The following is an 18,239-nucleotide window of genomic DNA, read 5'->3' on the forward strand; positions in this document are numbered from 1 at the left end:
CCCAACAAACCCAAACCCAAAAGTAGCTATATTTACTTTTCATAATAAATATCTAGAATCCCCTAAATTTAGGACTATATCAATATTAAGATTTGGATGTGGAATAATTTTAAGATTGAACCTTTTCTGTTATGCTTCAGTTTGTTTTATTTTTTTTTTCATGAAGGACATTTTAAAAAATACTGAATAAAGACACCCGAATGGTAATGGACACTGATAGTTTTCAAAGCTTGTGCTGAAAATGGCATATCCAAATACTGAGTTAAGAACTTAAATGAAAAAGATCTTGTTTTCAGATGACTGTGAATGAGATACAACTTCATAAGAAATTCTGGGATTATTTAGTTTCAGCCAGGACACTGATATCAGAATAGATGCTACAAATATACAAAATAAATAGTTATCAACTAGGGTTTTATTTGTTCTCTAAGACCATAGGGAAATAAACCAAAACTGAATTATTGTAAACTTTAAAATGAGGAAATGAAATCATTTTAGTTTACTGACTGCATCTATTGAGATGATCATTGTAAAAAAGGATTGAACGCAATCTAGTTGAAAAGCATCTGAGTTCAGACATGCACATGTGTACAAATAATTCCATGTTATGCATAATCAAGTGTGTGGAATAAAAATCTTAATTCTTTGGGGAAAAGTTGACAATACTGAGAAACAGGACAGTGTCTCCCTTGACAATATGTTCCAAGATGGGAGTTTTCTTGCTTCCCTCAGAAACAAACAGCTGATATGGGCAATTACCAGCAGCAGATCAGAGAAGCTGCACAACCAAAAGTCTTACCTGTGACACACACCTATACTGCCTATTACCAACTTGCAACAAATAAAGTTTTAAATGAATAAAGGTTATGTGGGTTTAAACTGACTTGCTAAGCAGGAGGATCTCTCAGGTCATTTTCAAACTGTCTTTCCATTATTTACTCTTGCAAAGAAAAAGCAAGAATTGTTAGTTCGAGCAACAGAATTTATCTAAAAGGGGTACAGCATATTATATCCCGAGACAGAATCACAGAAATGGTTCAGGCTGGAAGAAGCTTTCAAGGTCATCTAGTTCCAACCCCTTTGTCCTGGCAGAGTTGGAACCTTCCACTAGACCATGATCCTCAAAGCCACATCCAACCTGGCATGGAACACTTCCGGGGATGGAGCACCCACAGCTTCTCTGGGCAACCTTTTTGGAATCTTCACCAAAAAGCTAAAGCAGATTGGTAAATCATAGACTCTTCTTAATTTATTAAGTGTTAGAGTAATTTTATTCCTGTACTCTTTTTTTCTGTGTATTGCAAAAATATATTTTACTGGTAACACCACAGATTCTTTCATTTTTTCTTTATTGAGAAGTATCTTTTCCTGAAAATAAAATTATCATAGCTCAATATACCCTCATGGGTAAAAATGTTCATCATCTTTCATTATACTGACAAGTATAAGCCTGTCACTTCTGACTGATGGGATATGGGGGTATGTAGATGATGAGATGTCAAATACATTACTAACGTGAGTTCAATTCCAACAAAATGAGCAGTCTTTTACTCTTTGAAAAGACTAATTTAACTCTGTCTTTAAAGGTTTCAAACTCACTGATTAAATTAGGGGAGGTGCTTTGAATTTACAGCAGCACCAGCCCTGATCCTGGTGAAACACAGGTAAATATATTGAATTCTCCTGCACAAACCCACACAATTTTCTTATTTCAAATGTAAGCAAAATTCACTGAAAAAAAAAATAGAATGAGCATCCAGTGAAACTTTTTCTTCTTTTTTTTTTTTTACACTTTCCATCTGGAGATTATGATTTAAACTGGGATTTCCTTTAATTGTTTCATATTTCAGCAGTCTCATATTTGTCCTTGGTTAGCTTTGCAGCTCTCCGGATGCATGAAGAAAAAACTCAGGAATTTTTTTTTTTATTGACCAGTGACGAAAAATGTTCCTGTCTACCATCAAACTACCAATGTTAAATTCTGCTCATAACGTGGCAAAGGGCTGAAAAGCTACATCTTCAATTTACTGGCTTTAATGACTCACTTCAAGTTCAGATAGCAAAGTTCTTCAGCGTACCAGCTACAGGTTAAATGTCCTACTGCCTCATGGTGGCTCTATCAGAATGCACCTTCCAATATTATATGGATGTTATGAATGAAAAGAAACATGGCTGCAGCAACATCACCCTCTTAGAAAACACACTGGTTTCTGTGAGGGTGTTAGTTGTTACTAATTTTCCTCCAAATTTTTCAGTGAAAGAATCATGGGTAGGAGTTTCACGAGAATTCCTGTTCAGTATTTTTTGGGAGCTATGAAATCCTAAGGACATAATATAAAAAGAAGATCCCTCATTGCTGATTATGCACCATGATGTGATTGAGAAGACAGTGTCACTGTGCAGTATATGAATGCTCTTTTTGTTTACTGGAACATGTGTAACATTTTTCGATACAATATTCAACTCAAAACTCTGAAATCATATTTTTCCCAAATGTGGAAGTCTTATATTACTCGGTGAAAGATGACTGAGAGACATAAAAAGTGGCTGAGGAGAGCACTCCCCTTCTGCCAACTGGGCACTTTCTGATTCCTGTTTATTTTTTTTGTGGTATTTGTGATATTGAAGACTGTGTGTATTTATGTGTGGGTGGAAAAGGAAGGAGACAATTAAAAGAGAACAAACAGTAAAATATACTTTATGTTACTGCATTTCAGCACTGGTTAAACTTAAGGTAGGAGAGAAAAAAAAGAAGGAAGTATTTTTGATTCAAGTTTAAATATTTTAAATAAAATCTCAAAATCACCCCAGGGCAGTAGGTCCTGCTGGAAGCAACAGTGGTAAGTCATGTGGGCAAAAGACAGTTTTAGCATCTTGGTACTGAATTCCCACAGGCAAGTAATATCTAGTATGGTGTATGGGAGTATGGTGCTGAGAGTTGGCATTATGGGGCTTGTGGGAGCCCATCTGCACACCTCAGTAATATGTGTCATCCTCAGGGACACAAGGACGTGAAAGAGGGAGGGGGGAAAGATGAGCTATTTGAGGCTAACAGAAAATCAGGGATTTCCTCTCTCACTGCTTCTTATCTAGCAGATTGCTTCATATTTTGTGGTGGCCTACATGACACTAGCAATTTGGAAAGCTGAAAGACCCAAACTCAAACCTTTGTCAGGAAACTAAATTAAAGTAACCATCCCAGAAGAGAAAACAGGGTACTGTCATTAGGTAAGATTTGTTTCCTCACAGGGAATTAAAATGGAGACATAAATAAATCTAGGTTTAACCTTCAAGTTGAAGTTTCACAAATAACTACAGAGGATTATTGCTAATAGGAGCAGAAAACTGGAATCAGCAAGCCAAAAAATCCTTCTTCATTGTTAGTTCTCCTACAAATGCATCCTGTGAACCCACTTCCCACACAGCAGATGAAAATGAAATCCACCAACATGCTTTCCAAAATGTGGAAAATGTTTATCTAATGGACAAATTTGTTAGTTTTGCATAAACTTATAATCTAGGAAAGAGGTTTGCCATTATGTTCTTAGAGTAAAATATTTCCTTGTCTTCAGTTAGGATGCTAGAAGGCAAAGGACAGAGCAATAAACATGGGGGTCCTTCTACTCATTTCTGCTCTCCTAAAAGTCTTGAGGCTTGCAGTGCTGAAGCATGACATTTACTAAAGACATTACCTTAATTCAGATTGCTCTTCTCTTCTTTCTTCTATCCCCTAAGAAGGGAACCAAGTAAGGGGACAGAAACCAACAACGCCCAAAAGCAATTCAGTACGACAACAACCCTTTATTTTAACACTTTCATGGTAACTGATAGAGTTCTACAGTTGAACTGAAAATTTTACTTCCACCAGTACTGGATAACAAAATCATCTCTTGCTGTTGTATTCTGTCCAATCTGCTGTAAAAAAGATGGAACAAAATGGAATCCATTTCTCCACTCCCTGGATTGGTCTGAAATTTATCATTTAATTGAAATAATAGCACAGAGGTAGCTGTATTTGTTTATGCCGAGAGATGCTTCTCTTTCACAGACATTGGTCTCCTGAGCATCAAGTCTCACTTACCTTTACAATTCATGAACAGTTTAGAAGCAAAATTGTATTTTTCCCAAGTGGCCACATGGAATTTAACGGATTTATCAGGCAGCATTCCCTTATCACAAGAGAAAAAAAAATCCTGTGTACTACCATTTGTGTGTGGAGTTGTGCACCAGTGAATCTGTGTGCATGTTCAGTACCTCTCTTTGCAGTGCTGCTGCCCACGGGTGGGCAGAGGCTGTCGTCTGCAATTCTTCTGCTGAGATGTATACTAGGATTTAAGACTGACATGGTCTTCATTTTATCACACAGTTAGTCAAGCCAAGAAACAGCATACTGGATTCAAGGTATGTTTCTGGGACCCATTTTTATAATAATTTTGGTGGGAAGGGTTCCCTGCAGTTATTTCATTATGAGTGTTAGGTAAGAGCCTAATCCAAGCACATCATTGCTAATGAAAATATCCCTAAACATAATGAGATAGCATAGTAGGTGTGAAATGGAAAAATGAACCTCTAGAGGGTATTTATAGCTCCTGAATATCTGAAATATTTTCCAAAAATAAGAATAGAATTATGGTAAGAACAAAATCTTTACTGTTCATATGTTTATATTACGGCTGTTTCCAAAACTAATTCTTCTATAGGTTCCAATGCTAAAAAAAAAAATCAGAGTAATTTTATAATAAAACTTTTCCCAGTCTGGATTACTTAATTATTTCTTTCCAGACTTATATCTGGTCTACCAGTCTACCAGGCTAGTCACGAAAAATAGCCTTTCAGTAACCATACGCCACCACAGATACCATTTTGGTTTGATTTAGTTAAGTTTACTGTGGGCATACTGCTTAATTTTCATGACTCCATTTGCTTGATAGATGAACAGATTGAAAATTCTTCTTTCATTTTTTCCAGCCAAATGGCTTGTTGGAGTCAAAATCTGCTTTTTGAGTCATACCATAGGTAAATGAGTAATGTGAAGAAAAACAACAACAAATGTTTGACAATTATAGCCGCCTTCACCAGTTTACTACTACTACAAAAAGTCTAGCAAAAAATTTGCTTTTCTCAAGTTTAGAGCAAGAGGAAATCCTATGGGGAAGGTTAAGAATGGAGGCATGATCAACAATTGAAGGAAACTGCCTTTCAGTATTCATGAATGTTTAATCTTCCCATCCTCTGACAGGATCACACCATAGTCATGGTGTATCCATTTATTTCTATAAATCCAACAAGCTTGAAATGCCACTTGTGAATTTAGCTGGACTTGTATTCCTCTGTTACAGCACTTTTGATTTACTGATGGACAATTCAAATTTATATGATGTCAAAATGTTCTAAGTACATGAAGCCAAGATCAGCCATTCAGAAAAGTACAGAGAGTGAAACAATACCTCATAACATTGAAAGTTGGGGTTTTGAAGACTGTAAAGTCCATGGGCAATGCTTTATATACCAACTTATCTTGCTTGGTTTTGTAATTAATTATTATTATGGTTTCCCCAAGGTTTCCCATCCATCAATCCCAAATCTGTTGTGCTTAAGTTCTGTACAGACAAATTACAGTGAGACTAGATGATTTTCATTTCTTCTTTATTGTGTAAATTATTCTTTCCTGCACTCTGCAGGAAAATATCACAATGCAAAGCAAGAGTGCAAGCTTCCATTCATTGTTTTATTTTACTTTTGTTCATTTTATTTGCCCTTCCCCTGAGAGCAGCATGTGAGGGTTAAAGAAATTTCACAGGGAGCTTGTTTACCAGGTTTGTTGTGCTTGCCTTGTTTGTTGAGCTGCAGTTAATTAGAGCAGGACCATTACTTACTGCTGTAACAACAGGACTCTGGCAGCAACCTGTTTGTCTGACCTTGTCTTAAGTAGAGAAATAGTCAAAAGCAAAAGCAGGTACTTGGTCGTGTTGAAGTGGGAAAAAGAGAGAGGTTTAAGTAGGAAAAAGAGAGAGGTCATGTAATGAAAGCTGTTCTTCCCTCAGCATAACTATGAATCCCAGAGAAGTTATGTCCCAAACTAATTACAAAATTTTGCTGTGATGAAGGACTGCAGTAGTCATTCCTCCCACATATACTTTCCTTCTAGTCGTTCCTGGGTGGCTGCACAACCTCACATCCTGTCTCAAGCTAATAAACGGATACCTACACCCACGTGGAGAAAGAGCGCTCCTTGTCTTTTGTCCTTCGTCTATGCTGCTTCCGTGCTGGGTTTGGATTCGTGCTGGCTGGATTGGATTCATATAAGCCCAGAAACCCATGGAACGCAGCAATTCCAGAACTTTCCAGACCTCCAAGCCTTTGCCCTCACCCATCCTAGCCACCTCTGACAATCCTTACTCCCTCTCTCCTGAGCATTCACACAAACTTCTGTACTTGTAACCTCCACACTGCTGAGCACCCCGGTCCCTCAGCAAGCTAATTGGAGAGCTCCACAGAGAATGGAAATGCAATTATGGTCCTTTGGAGACTGGTGAATAATTACTTTAACCATTTTGTACTGCAGGTCATTAATTTTTACTGCTCTCAGGTAACTTGCTGTTAAGGAGAGTAAGCTTAATAAATCTTGTGCTGTAAGGGTGAGAGGTTGCGGACACAGGCATCCAAGCATGGGGTGACTGCAGAAACTCCAGATGTAGAAAATAATTTACCAGTAAGTACAAGTAGCTTGGTATTCCTTGAAAGAATGCATGTGCATTCATTTCATGCATGCTTTCAATTTTATTGTGATGAAACTTTCAGTAGAACAACTCCTGATTTATTCTGTAAAGGTCTTGGGAGACAAGCACATCTAAGATGTAGGAATTCTGAAACAGATATTTAGCAAACAGAAATCTGCATGGGTAAATTGAATCACATGTACTCACAATTGTGTTCTGAATGATGGAAAATAAGAGGAAATAAAATTATGAGAGATGAGGAAAATATTATGGAAATGAAACTTAAAGGCAAAGCATTCAACAGCATGACTACTTGAGATGGGCCAGTCAAACGTAAGAAACTTGAGAAAGAAAGCACAGTAAGAAAGAAAGCTCAATAAGAATAAAATGTAGAATTAAAGGACATACATCAAGAATGACTGCTAAGCCTTTGAATTTAGATCACTTGATCTTAATCAAAGATCTCTGGACTGGTCGAGGAAGACTGTCAGGACAGTGCATGGAACCAGATTTAAAAAAGAAAAAAGAGACAAGTGGAGAACCAGAAAGCCATCACAAATGGTAAGGGGAAGCAGGAGTAGGGGAATTAATGTCAGCAAGAATGCTTCCACTTTCCAGTTTTGAAGACAAAGATAAGTCATATGTCTTTTGAAATGATGGGTGTTGCCAGTTCCCAGGAATATATTATGAAAGGTTCTTGTATGGTGGCAACAACAAAAATCTGATCTTCAGATAAAATCAGAGAAAATACCCTCTGACTGGGTGATTTATTTCTTGCTGTTCCCTTCTTTTGAAGCACAGTCAATAAAATGAGCAGGCTGACCTGAGAATGAAATCTGTTTGGATTTTTCCTGGGATGAGTTGAGCTGACTGGAGCTGGGATGGGAATTTTGAGATGAGAGAAGAGAAGCAGAATGGGGAGCATCTAATATGGTTTGCCTCAGATGACAACAGAAAACAAAAGAAATCCAAAGAATCTCAAGGCTCTCAATGCTGGGTCCACTACTGACCCTATTGCTCTCTTCTGTGTCCAGAGGATATGAGTCTGTGGCAAGTCTGAGCCGTAGAGTGTTGGTGGTCCAGGTACTTCTGTGGCAGGTTGCCCTTTTGGTTCTGGGGTGCTGCACTTCATGATCAGAGGTGACAGTCAGAACAGTGGCTGGTATAAGCCTCCCTATGAATGCAACATGAATACAAACCCAGTATTTCTGACAATATTTTACAAAATCTGTGTAAACAACAACAAAATCTGTCTCTGGAGAACAGAGAACATTTATGAAATCTCCAGAAATAAGCATGAAGGAGCTAGAAGCATCTGGGCCTTAATACCATAACTTTGACAGGCACCTGGAAATGGCACTGCATAATGGTCCCCATAACACAGAGGAGCAGGTTTATTAAAGGTAATAATGGAAATTTAAAGCAAAACCCTGTAAGATATAAATCACCAGTGGGCTGCCTGAGCTTCTCTTTCAGCTATGAAACTTAATTTTTGGAGATCAAAGAGACACAGTTATGAAAGATTTTTTACACAACAGAAAAACTCTTCCAAAAGATTGCTTGTTCTCCCAAGAACATTATTTAACAATGACTTGGTCTATATAGGAAAAGATACTCACCCAAAGCATTAAGGTAGAAAGAAAGAAAGAGTTCCCTTGCAGACTTTTTGCCTAGTGGAAGAGCATATTTACTGAATAATTTTTGTGATGAATTTAAACTACATTCTGTATTTTTGTATTGTGCCACAGTATTTTCCTGAAATAAATGTTGCACTGTAGTCTTGAAACTACCTAATTTCCTTGCAGTCACAGCTAAATATTGAAAACATCCAGCAAAAAAACATTCAGACATTGTGGGAATGAATGACTCACATGAAGTTGCAGCCACCTTCAGGATAAAGCATAGCAATGAAACTGTGGACACAGCTCAAGCCAAGAGAGGGGTAGCACATAATTTTGGGGGAAAAAAAAGAGACATTTTGTAGGCATGATAACTCATTCTTTCAACATTGCTTGGCCTTGCTACTGGCCATTTAGAACTCTTATCATTTCATTCTTAAGTTTGATCTACCAATTCAGAAAATGTTTGTTCTTAATAAAATTCCTGTTGTATCTTCATTACGTTATATTATTCTTAAAACTCGTATTCTAAATAAGCAATTTTTTTACAGAAATTGCAATGCTGTTTTAAACAACACCATCTGTTTTCACAGAAAACAACACGCTTCCTACTCATTATATGCTATTAGACAAGACACAGAGCTTCAAACTCCTGAATGAAAATGAATGCGATAAAAAACATGGATGTCTCATAAAAGAATCCTGACATTGTTCAGAAGAACTACCTGTCAACATCAAATGATAGAAAATAATACCTGATTACATTAATTTCACAGAGATTGCAGATTTCTGCCTTTGGAAGTTCACATGAATACCAAGATTGTTCTTTCACCTAATGAGTATAAGGTATATTCAAAATGAGGTCAGGAAAGATTTTTGATAAATTCTTTCACTCACACAATAGTGTTCAGTGGCTCAGATATATGCCTTGTCATTTAAAATATTTACCGCACTAGACATATTTAAATATTTAATTTTAATAGGTTTTTTTCATATGTTTTCTATTCAGAACACTACAGAAGTCAGAAAATACAGCTTTGAAACTTCAAGTGTATTACAGTGACAGAGAACAGACACTGAGTGCCAGTCAGCCAACAGCTGAGTAATGATAGTGATCATGAGAATCTTAAATATATTGATTACAGATTATGAAAAATCATGGAGCCGGGGTTTCCTGCAGGTAAATATTGTATTATCAGGGAGACTAGCCTCATTCTAGACCCATATGCTGCTTATAGCAACTGAAGTAAAGCAACGAGTTTCAAAATACATTTCTTATTAGAAAAATAATGCTTTCTTCAATCTCTGATTGATACCACCTGCCCTCTCATGTTTTGACAACATCAGTTTGTTCTTGTTCCTCATGTGGTACACCAAGCTTCTCACCTCTTATTAAATACCCTGCTCTCAATATCTGTTCAGATCTCCTTTCAGATTAGATCTTAAAAGACAGCTCCAAATTGTCTAACAACCCCAACTTTCCAGGAGCCCTCTCTTCCTACCCTGTTGGTCTTTTATTTTAGTCTCCAAATCATCATTTTACTGTGGACACTGACATATGCTGTGGTTTCCATCTTGTTTATTGTTTTTACTATGAGGATCTGTTGTTTGACTGTAATATTGTATTCCAGAGAGGTAATTATTTTGATTTCTTTATAATTTAGGATAGATTGTTTTTTCTGTTCACACATGTATCTCCAAGCAAGCAAAGAAATGCAATTATTCTGCCCAGTGTTACATAACAGGAAGATAATTTACCAAGTTATTATGACTTTTCCTGATAAGATATTTGTCTATGTTTGTTTGAGACTGGTGCCAGCTGAAAATCTGCCCTGTGCTGCTCAAAGAAACGGCTCAAAAAGACATTTTGTCTCTATTAGAATGTAAGGAAACTCGAAATGACTTTTGCTTTAGTGGCTGAGAATTTCTTGGCCTGTTTCTGCAGCATATTTTTAGCCCAGCATTAAAGGAAGCATCTTTTTGATACAGTCCACAGGGTGGCACAATCTGATCATGATTGCTTTGTACTACTCGTTCATTGCAAAGAATTTACTCTTACCATACTCATCTGAATTTTTAAAATCGATTTTATTTTTTTAAATTTATTTTTCTATGCCAAAGCATTGTTAAAAAATGTTAGGTTATGTGTTTAAAGACTCATCTCCACAACACACAAAGGGCTGGAGGCACAAGGGTGGGTAGAGGAGTGTGGAAAATGGAAGGCTAAGGGGATAAAACGTGTCCTGTAAAAAGGAGTTGTGTTTGTTGATGGGTCAGTGGGCCTTTATCTGCCAGTGGAGCGGGGCTCAGGCGTCAGGAGCTGGGCAGACTGGGATCCAGGGGCCAAGTGCTGGCACAATGGAGTGTTTTACACCAACTACGGCAGGGGTTCACCCTTTAGGGCTGTATGTGTATTTGCATGTATTTTCTGCTCTCAGGCTTTCACCCTGATGAGGCAGGATCAGGCTGGTCCTGTGACAGGTCAGCATCAGTGCTGTGGTTTTGGTCCCTGCTGGGCTGTGCATGCAGCCACGCATTCCTGTGCATGCACATTGATACCATGAGCACACACACACCTCTTGGGGGTGCACACTCGGCTTTGCTGCCGGCTGCATGTCGGGATAGGAACCTGTGGCAGCCTTGCTGCTACTCAACTGCTGGATTGGGCAGCTTCTAGTGGAATTTTTAGGCTGGAAGTTCTTCTGCTTGATTAAGACCTTCAAGTAATAACCTTTGAGTCCTATTTTAGACAATATTGAGGTATCCACTTTTCATTCTTGTATAGAAGTTTGAGATTTTAGGTGGTTTTTTTTCCAATTTAATTTGTAACTTGTGAAGCATAAACAAGAGAAAATTGTCAAAACAATACATTTTGAAAGGATATAATGACTTTCTTGACAGAAAAAATGGGGTGACTAATGCTAGAAATAAATGCCATTTGTTTTAGCTCGACTCTTGCCATATGCTAGACTGAGCTCATTCAGTACATATAAATCCTAATTATCTCTAAGCTGTTATAATTTGATAACTTCACTTAAAAGAATGTATCACATATCACAGTATAATATACTAGTTTAGCAGATATTTTTTCCTGATTTTTTTCCCACTCCCACATAATTTTGCGTAATCTCATCCCACTATATTTATTTATTTCAGCACAATGTAAGGGAAGTGAAAAGGTGTATTGCTGTATTTCATGTAATTCAGTGTGTATTTCATGTAATTTCACGTTAGAGGGAATATATTCTCTGGCTTCTCGTTGTATTTTTATTTTATTTTCAAAGTTTGTTCACCCAGGTTTTGTTAGACTCAAATATAAAACATAAGCACTCAGGTACAGCATACAAAACTATGTAAAAAAATCATGCAGTTTTACAGCTTGTAGATTCTTGGAGAAGTAAGCAGAGATTTCAGCTACCTTGGACTTCTGGAGGGCACACTTTGGCCTGTTTAGGAGACTGACAGTCCCTTGGGAGGCAGTCCTGAAAGGCAGAGGAGTCCAGGAAGGCTAGTCATTCTTCAGGAAGGAAGTCTTAAATGTGCAGGAGCAGGCTGTCCCAATGCGCTGAAAGATGAGCCAGCAGGAAAGCCCGCCCTGGCTGAACAGAAAGCTTTGGCTCAGGGATACAAAGTGGTGCTCCACAAGTGGTGTTCCCCAGGTGTCAGTACTGGGGTCAGTTCCTTTCCTGCATTTAATATCTTTATCAGTGATTTGGATGAGGGGATCAAGTGCAACCTCAGTCAGTTTGCAGCTGAGACACCAGGCTGGGAGGGAGTGTGGATCTGCTGGAGAGCTCTGCAGAGGGATCTGGACAGGCTGGATCAATGGGCTGAGGCCAGTTGTATGATGTTCAACAAAGCCAAGTGCCAGGTCCTGCCTCTGGGGCACAACAACCCCAGGTGGTACTAGAGGCTTGGAGAAGAGTAGCTGGAAAGTGGCCTGGGGGGAGAGGACCTGGAGTGCTGGTCAAGAACCACTGAATCTGAGCCAGATGTGCCCAGGTGGCCAAGAAGACCAATGGCAAACAGAAAAAAACCATATCCAGCAGGACCAGGGACATGATTGTTCCCTTGTACTCAGCACTGCTGAGGCCACATCTTGAATCCTGTTTTGGGCCCCTCACTCCAAGAAGGACATTGAGGTGCTGGAACATTGTCCAGAGAAGTTCAACGGAGCTGGTGAAGGGTCTGGAGCACAAGTCTTGTGAGGAGTGGCTGAGGAAGCTGGGGTTGTTTATCATAGAGAAAAGGAGGCTCAGGGGAGATTTTTCTGTTCTCTATAGCTGCCTGAAAGGAGGTTTAGCAAGATGGATGTGAGTTTCTTCTCCCTATTAATAAGTGATAGTACAAGAACAAACAGCCTCAAGTTGCATCAGGGGAGGTTTAGATTGGATATTAGGAAAATTTCTTTGTGGGAAGGATTGTCATTCACTGAATCAGGCTGCCCAGCCAAGTCATTGATTCCCTGTCCCTGGAAGTATTTAAAAGAGATGCAGATGTGATGCTTAGGGACAAGGTGATGTGGTGGACTTGGACTGGGTTAACAGTTGGGCTTGATGATTTTACAGGTCTTGGTTCAAATGATATGATTCTTTGGTTAAATGTTTATACATTTACGCTTGATACAGTACATGGAAACCAGATGTAGGGTGGCAATGCTTCCAGGTTGTACATAGATACTGTGTGGCAGTTTAGGACAGGAAGGAAGTGGCAACTATTGCTCACTGCAAAAGCTGCAGGAGGGAGGGTATGCTCTTTTACTCAAACCAGCATTCACAGTTACAACAAATGGACTCGAAAGAGATCAAGACACTTAGAGAGATATCCTGTTCTGCACCCTGACAAAGTATTAAAAAATTAAAAATGCCTTCCTGGAAGACACTTGTCTAGTGCAAACTTAAATATCTTCCACAACACCAGTTTCACTTCTTTCTTATGGTATGTGGTGCAAAGCTTTATTTCCTCCTAAAATTTTTGGTTCTGATATGACAATATCATGTACAAGGTAAGCAGATTACTTCTTGTCCTATGTACTGTGGACACTGAGAAGTGATGATTCCCTTCCTTTAAGTGCTCCTTTAGAATGTTTTTATACCTCATGCCAGCTTTTAATCTCTAGATTGAATAACAATTTCAGACTTTTCTTTTGGATTAAGTGTTCTAAATTTTCCACCATTCCCATGGCCATCCTCTGTATTTTCTCTACCTGATTTAGATATTTTTTGAAGTCTGGCAACCCAAACTGGATCAAGTAGAGAGTGATACAATACTGAGGCAAACCTAAATGTTACTGTACCTCTTTTATAGGTAGCATTTCTCTTTTGAGGAAGAGTGCCCCAAATTCTTCAGTGCAAAAGACCATGTCTCATCTAAAAGCAGCAGCCTTTGAGGGAGCTATATACTATCAAATCTAATTGCCGGTCCTTTCAGAAAAGATTTACACATATCCAAGAGGCAACAGTTTCAGATCCTGATTTTTTAACAATTAAAAGCAAAATAGAAAAAGTAATAATGACAAATACATTGTTCTTAGTATAACATAGAAAAATTTTTTCTAGCTGAGCTTTTAAAATATACAGTGGAGCATTTAGTGCTGAAATTGAAGCTTACACTAGGAAGTACTTTGCTGAACTCCTTCAAACAATAGTAGTATTACTATGGGAAGTCTGAGCTTTTGCAGTGAAGATGCTCTCATTCAGGTTAGCACTCATATTCTTAAACCTAGAAAAATAAGATAGTATTTTCTGAAAGAGGCAGCAAGGTGAGGAATTTTTTCAGCAAAAAGATATATGTAGAAAGGTGGAATTCAGAAACATGTTAGTATCCTCTTCCTTTGCCATTTTTGGTGCTGCAACTGGCATGGGGTAAGGCAAAGAGGTAAGATTCAGTTCCCCTCTTGCACACCCTCCCCCACCCCAGAACACCACCCTCCCCCCCCCCCCCCCCCCCAAACCAACCAAACAAAAAATCCCACAACCCTACAAAAGGAGAAAAATTTCAGGCCCAATATGCCTGGTTACCCTCATTGTCAGAAAGAGTAATTTTTGTGGATGGCTGGAGGTGACCTAGATATGTATATCCCAGTTTCACGTGAATTCTTGCTGTAGCTCCTGGTATGTCTGCTTCTTCCACACTGGCTCCAAGTGTGCAATCCATAACTGTGAAGTGTTGGGATAGGTGCCATAATTGTAAGTGTTCCTATCACGAGGGTAGCACCAATGTTACTATGACTGGTGCTAAAGGACAGGGTGATGCTGAGTAATCTCTGCTGCCTAACTCAGATTTTATCCATCCACTCAGTAAACACCCTGCATGCTAATGTTGTAGAATCACTGCAGCACTGCCAGAAACGATGAAAACTAAGAGGTTCATTGGCACTGCTTCTCTCAACTTCTCCATTTCAGCTCCAAATGAGTGGGTTTTTTTCCCAATGACACAGACCAGAGATGATCCATCTCTTAAGCAGAAAAATATCCTTCTGTCTCCTGCATGAAGCTAGCCTTAATGGCATCAATTAAAATGAAGCTGGGGAAAAGCGAAATTAAGTCACAGGGATTGTGCAATGTCTTTGGAAGAGTCAGAATCGTGTTTTATGCTGGGGGCACAAGCACTGTTGCATGGTTAGCGTGGTCTGAGCTAGAAAGTGGCAGACCGTCTTGCTAGCTCCTTTGAATATTTCTGTCCTGCTGCTGTTATGTAAGAGCTGCTGTCCCAGTTTGCTTGTGCAGCTCTCTGCCTTATGCGTGATGATGCTCTGGAGCCTACGCCAAAGGTAATGCCCTACAGCACGCTCTACATTGCAGCAATAATAATAACAATAATAGTAATATAACTAGTAATAGTAATTAGCAGCGACAGGTCGATACAGTCGTTCTCAGGAGTATTTCGGCTACTCCTCAGAACGCACTTCGGGGCTGAGGCCGGTGTCTTGTCCTACGACTCCCCGGCACCGCGGTCAACGCCAGCCGCCCCCGGACAAGCTGCCTCGGCTTTGCCGCTGCTGCTGCAGCCGCGGCGAGGCGGGGCGGGGCGCGGCCCCCCCGCGATGCGCGCAAGGACAGCGGGCACCGGGGCACGGGCTGCAGCCCGCAGGCGGCGGGGCCGCGCACCGGGAAGCGCCGCAAGGGTACGGCACACGCACCCCCGGCACCCGCGGCACACGCAGCCCCGGGCACACGCAGCCCCAGGCACACGCACCCGCGGCACACGCGTCCCGGGCACACGCGTCCCGGGCACACGCAGCCCCGGGCACACGCAGCCCCGGGCACACGCGTCCCGGGCACACGCAGCCCGGGCACACGCACCCGCGGCACACGCATCCCGGCACACGCACCGCGCTCCCGCCCTCTTCCCACCCCCGCACCTGCTTCCTCGCCGCGGGCCGGCGGGGCGGGGCGGGGCGGCGGGCGTGTTGTGCTCGGTAACCAGGCAGCTGCGCCGGGCGCTCCGAGGCGCGGAGCAGCGCGGGGCGCAGGGCTGAGGTAAGGAGCGGCGGCGCGGGGCCGGGGGCTCCCTGGGGCCGGGGGTGTTCGGCGGGGCCGCCGCTTCGGTGAGCCCGCGAGCGGCTGCAGCGCGGCCGGGAAGAAGGGGGTCCCACGGGGCAGCCTCTGCTGGCTGCCCCCCAGCCGCCTCCTGCTCTCCTGTGCAGAACTGTCTTGGGGTGAATCCGAAACTCCGTGCCGTGGTTGCGGAGTTTGCCCGTGTTCCGGGGGGGGGGGGGAATTTGAGGTTTTGCCCTTTCGGAGCGGACAAACGCGACGGAGGGCTGTCGTGGTTCTCCTCCTGAAGTGCACGTACGTGTGTGTTGCAGAGATAGCCAGTTTTCTGCTCAGTCACACACTGCAGGCCGAAACGTAGTTAACCAAAGGAAATGTGACTATTGATGGGCGCTCCCGGGAAGCCAGTTTTAGCCTGGGTTGCACGCAGTGATGGTGCAAAAAGGACAAGTGCACCACGACAGAGATGCGTAGAGCCCATATGTTCCCTGGCTTGTGTGGCAACTCCTCGGAGGTAAGACCTACTGAAATACTCACCGACAAGGTTGTTACTAGGATTTTGACAACCATATTCATGCTGAGGAGAAGTGCTTATAAGGAGTATTAGTACCCTGCTACAAAAGACCAGATATTGGAATTTTATGAGCAAATACTTATGTAAATCATCTGTGTGATGGTGAGGGAAACTCCAGTGCGTCTGGCTGTGAGGGATGTATACCTATGTGGCTTGTAGGGAAATAGTATGTGGTGTTTCTGGCTGCCTGCCAGAACTCTTCTAGTGCGGAGCCTGTTGAACGACTCCTAACAGGCTCACGCTTTCCTGTAGTAGTACTAGTGATGGACTGTCTGCTCCCCGTGATCTCTGATAAATATTTTTGTGATTCTTGCGTGCACTTCAACATTAAACAGCTCCCAGGCTGTAAATGCTGATGGGCTATGTTAACATATTGCCACCAGACAGGAAAATAACAGGGTGCAATGTCATTTTGGTTGGTAAACAGAAAGGCTTTTTTCTTTGTTACAGTAAATGTTTGTTTTGTGCTGAATGACATGAAAAAAACTGCTTTCTGAGGTACAGTGTTGAAATGTTGGAGTTACTTCTTTTCTGGTGAGAGTCAGGCATTGTCATTTGGAATGTTCCACACAGATGTTTTGCCCTGAGAAGGGAGCTCTCCAGAATGAGCATGGTGCTGCGTGTTGCAATGATTAAATTCTCATCTTTGCAAACCCTGTTAGATGTGAATGTAGAAGGACAATCCCTACACTTCCCACCTGTTCCTTTAACTCCTGTTCATAATGTCTGCTTTGCTTGTTTGTTTAATATTACCTTCAGAAATAATGTATGTCAATGGAAATTCCATGTTGCTGAGTATAAAATACCAGTACTTATGTATTTTGCTGGTGAATCCAAATATGTTTGAAATTTTTAAAAATTTTATTCTATTTTTTCTGTAGACTGTTGTAGTAAGTTTCAGTAGTGATTTGGACTGCTGTAATTAGTACAGATGTAAGAAACTTGTAATAACTATATGGCTTCATGCACTATTACTTTCTCTTTATTAAATATGAGAGTCGTCAATGATGGTTTTTTTGGGACCTTAAGAACTTCATGGGAGCCATGCAGAGTTATGCAGCCTGTCAGCAAGCACACTGCTCAAAGAAACTGACTTTGATACTGGATCAGAGAGGGCAGAGGCGCATAGGGAAAGAACAGCACTCTGTTAAATTTGAGGAGAGAGTAAGAGTTCCTGGCAATGAAGAGGCTCTTTCTGGGTGAGGCACTGAACAAGGCATGAATCTTTCAAGGCCAGCACACTGAGAGTGATTGCTGGGGGTCCACAGAGCTTTGGTCCCAAGAGGAAATACATACATTCACCCTTCAGACAAAACACCACATTAACCCACCTCAGCTATGCTGTGTTAAAGGAAGTCAGTTGTGGCTCAATTTTTTTCTTGTCAACTACTGGCAGTAGTTATTGAGAAAGTACATATATCAAACATAAACAATTTATTTAATACTCCTTACCATAGCTAGTGTCAAAACTTTAGAGTTCTTGTGTCTCCTTAGAGGTTATAAAACTAACAGCAGTGGTGTACATCTGAAGTGAATGGACTTGTGGCTTTGTTTCACCCAAAGGCACAATTTAAAGGGAAAACCAGAGGGGTTTCTGCTTTTGCATTCATTTGGCAGTTGTCTGCCTCTTGCTTATAAGTTATACTTATAGCAAAATTTCTTGCTTGGGAGATGTGCAGGAATACCAAAGAACTGACGCTTACTTGCTTATCTCAAACTTGGTTTGACCCACCCTTTCCTGAGATGCTTCAGTGTTTTCTATTTTAGTGGTCCTTTTTATTTTTCCTCCCACAGATGTACCTCTGCAATAGTCTTGTGCTATAGGTCATGT

General features: G+C 40.9%; 1 protein-coding gene across 1 annotated transcript in view; it reads left to right on the plus strand.

Annotated features, from left to right (window-relative positions):
* The first annotated feature begins 15,739 nt into the window (after positions 1-15,739).
* SYNE1 (spectrin repeat containing nuclear envelope protein 1) overlaps positions 15,740-18,239 on the plus strand; it is a 288,727-nt gene continuing 286,227 nt past the window's right edge. Inside the window, exon 1 of the mRNA XM_030946688.1 lies at positions 15,740-15,819. The gene's annotated coding sequence lies outside the window, so the exon portion shown is untranslated. The remainder of the gene's footprint in view (positions 15,820-18,239) is intronic.

This window comes from Camarhynchus parvulus, chromosome 3 (genome assembly GCF_901933205.1).
Source record: "Camarhynchus parvulus chromosome 3, STF_HiC, whole genome shotgun sequence".
In the NCBI taxonomy this organism is placed as follows: Eukaryota; Metazoa; Chordata; class Aves; order Passeriformes; family Thraupidae; genus Camarhynchus; species Camarhynchus parvulus.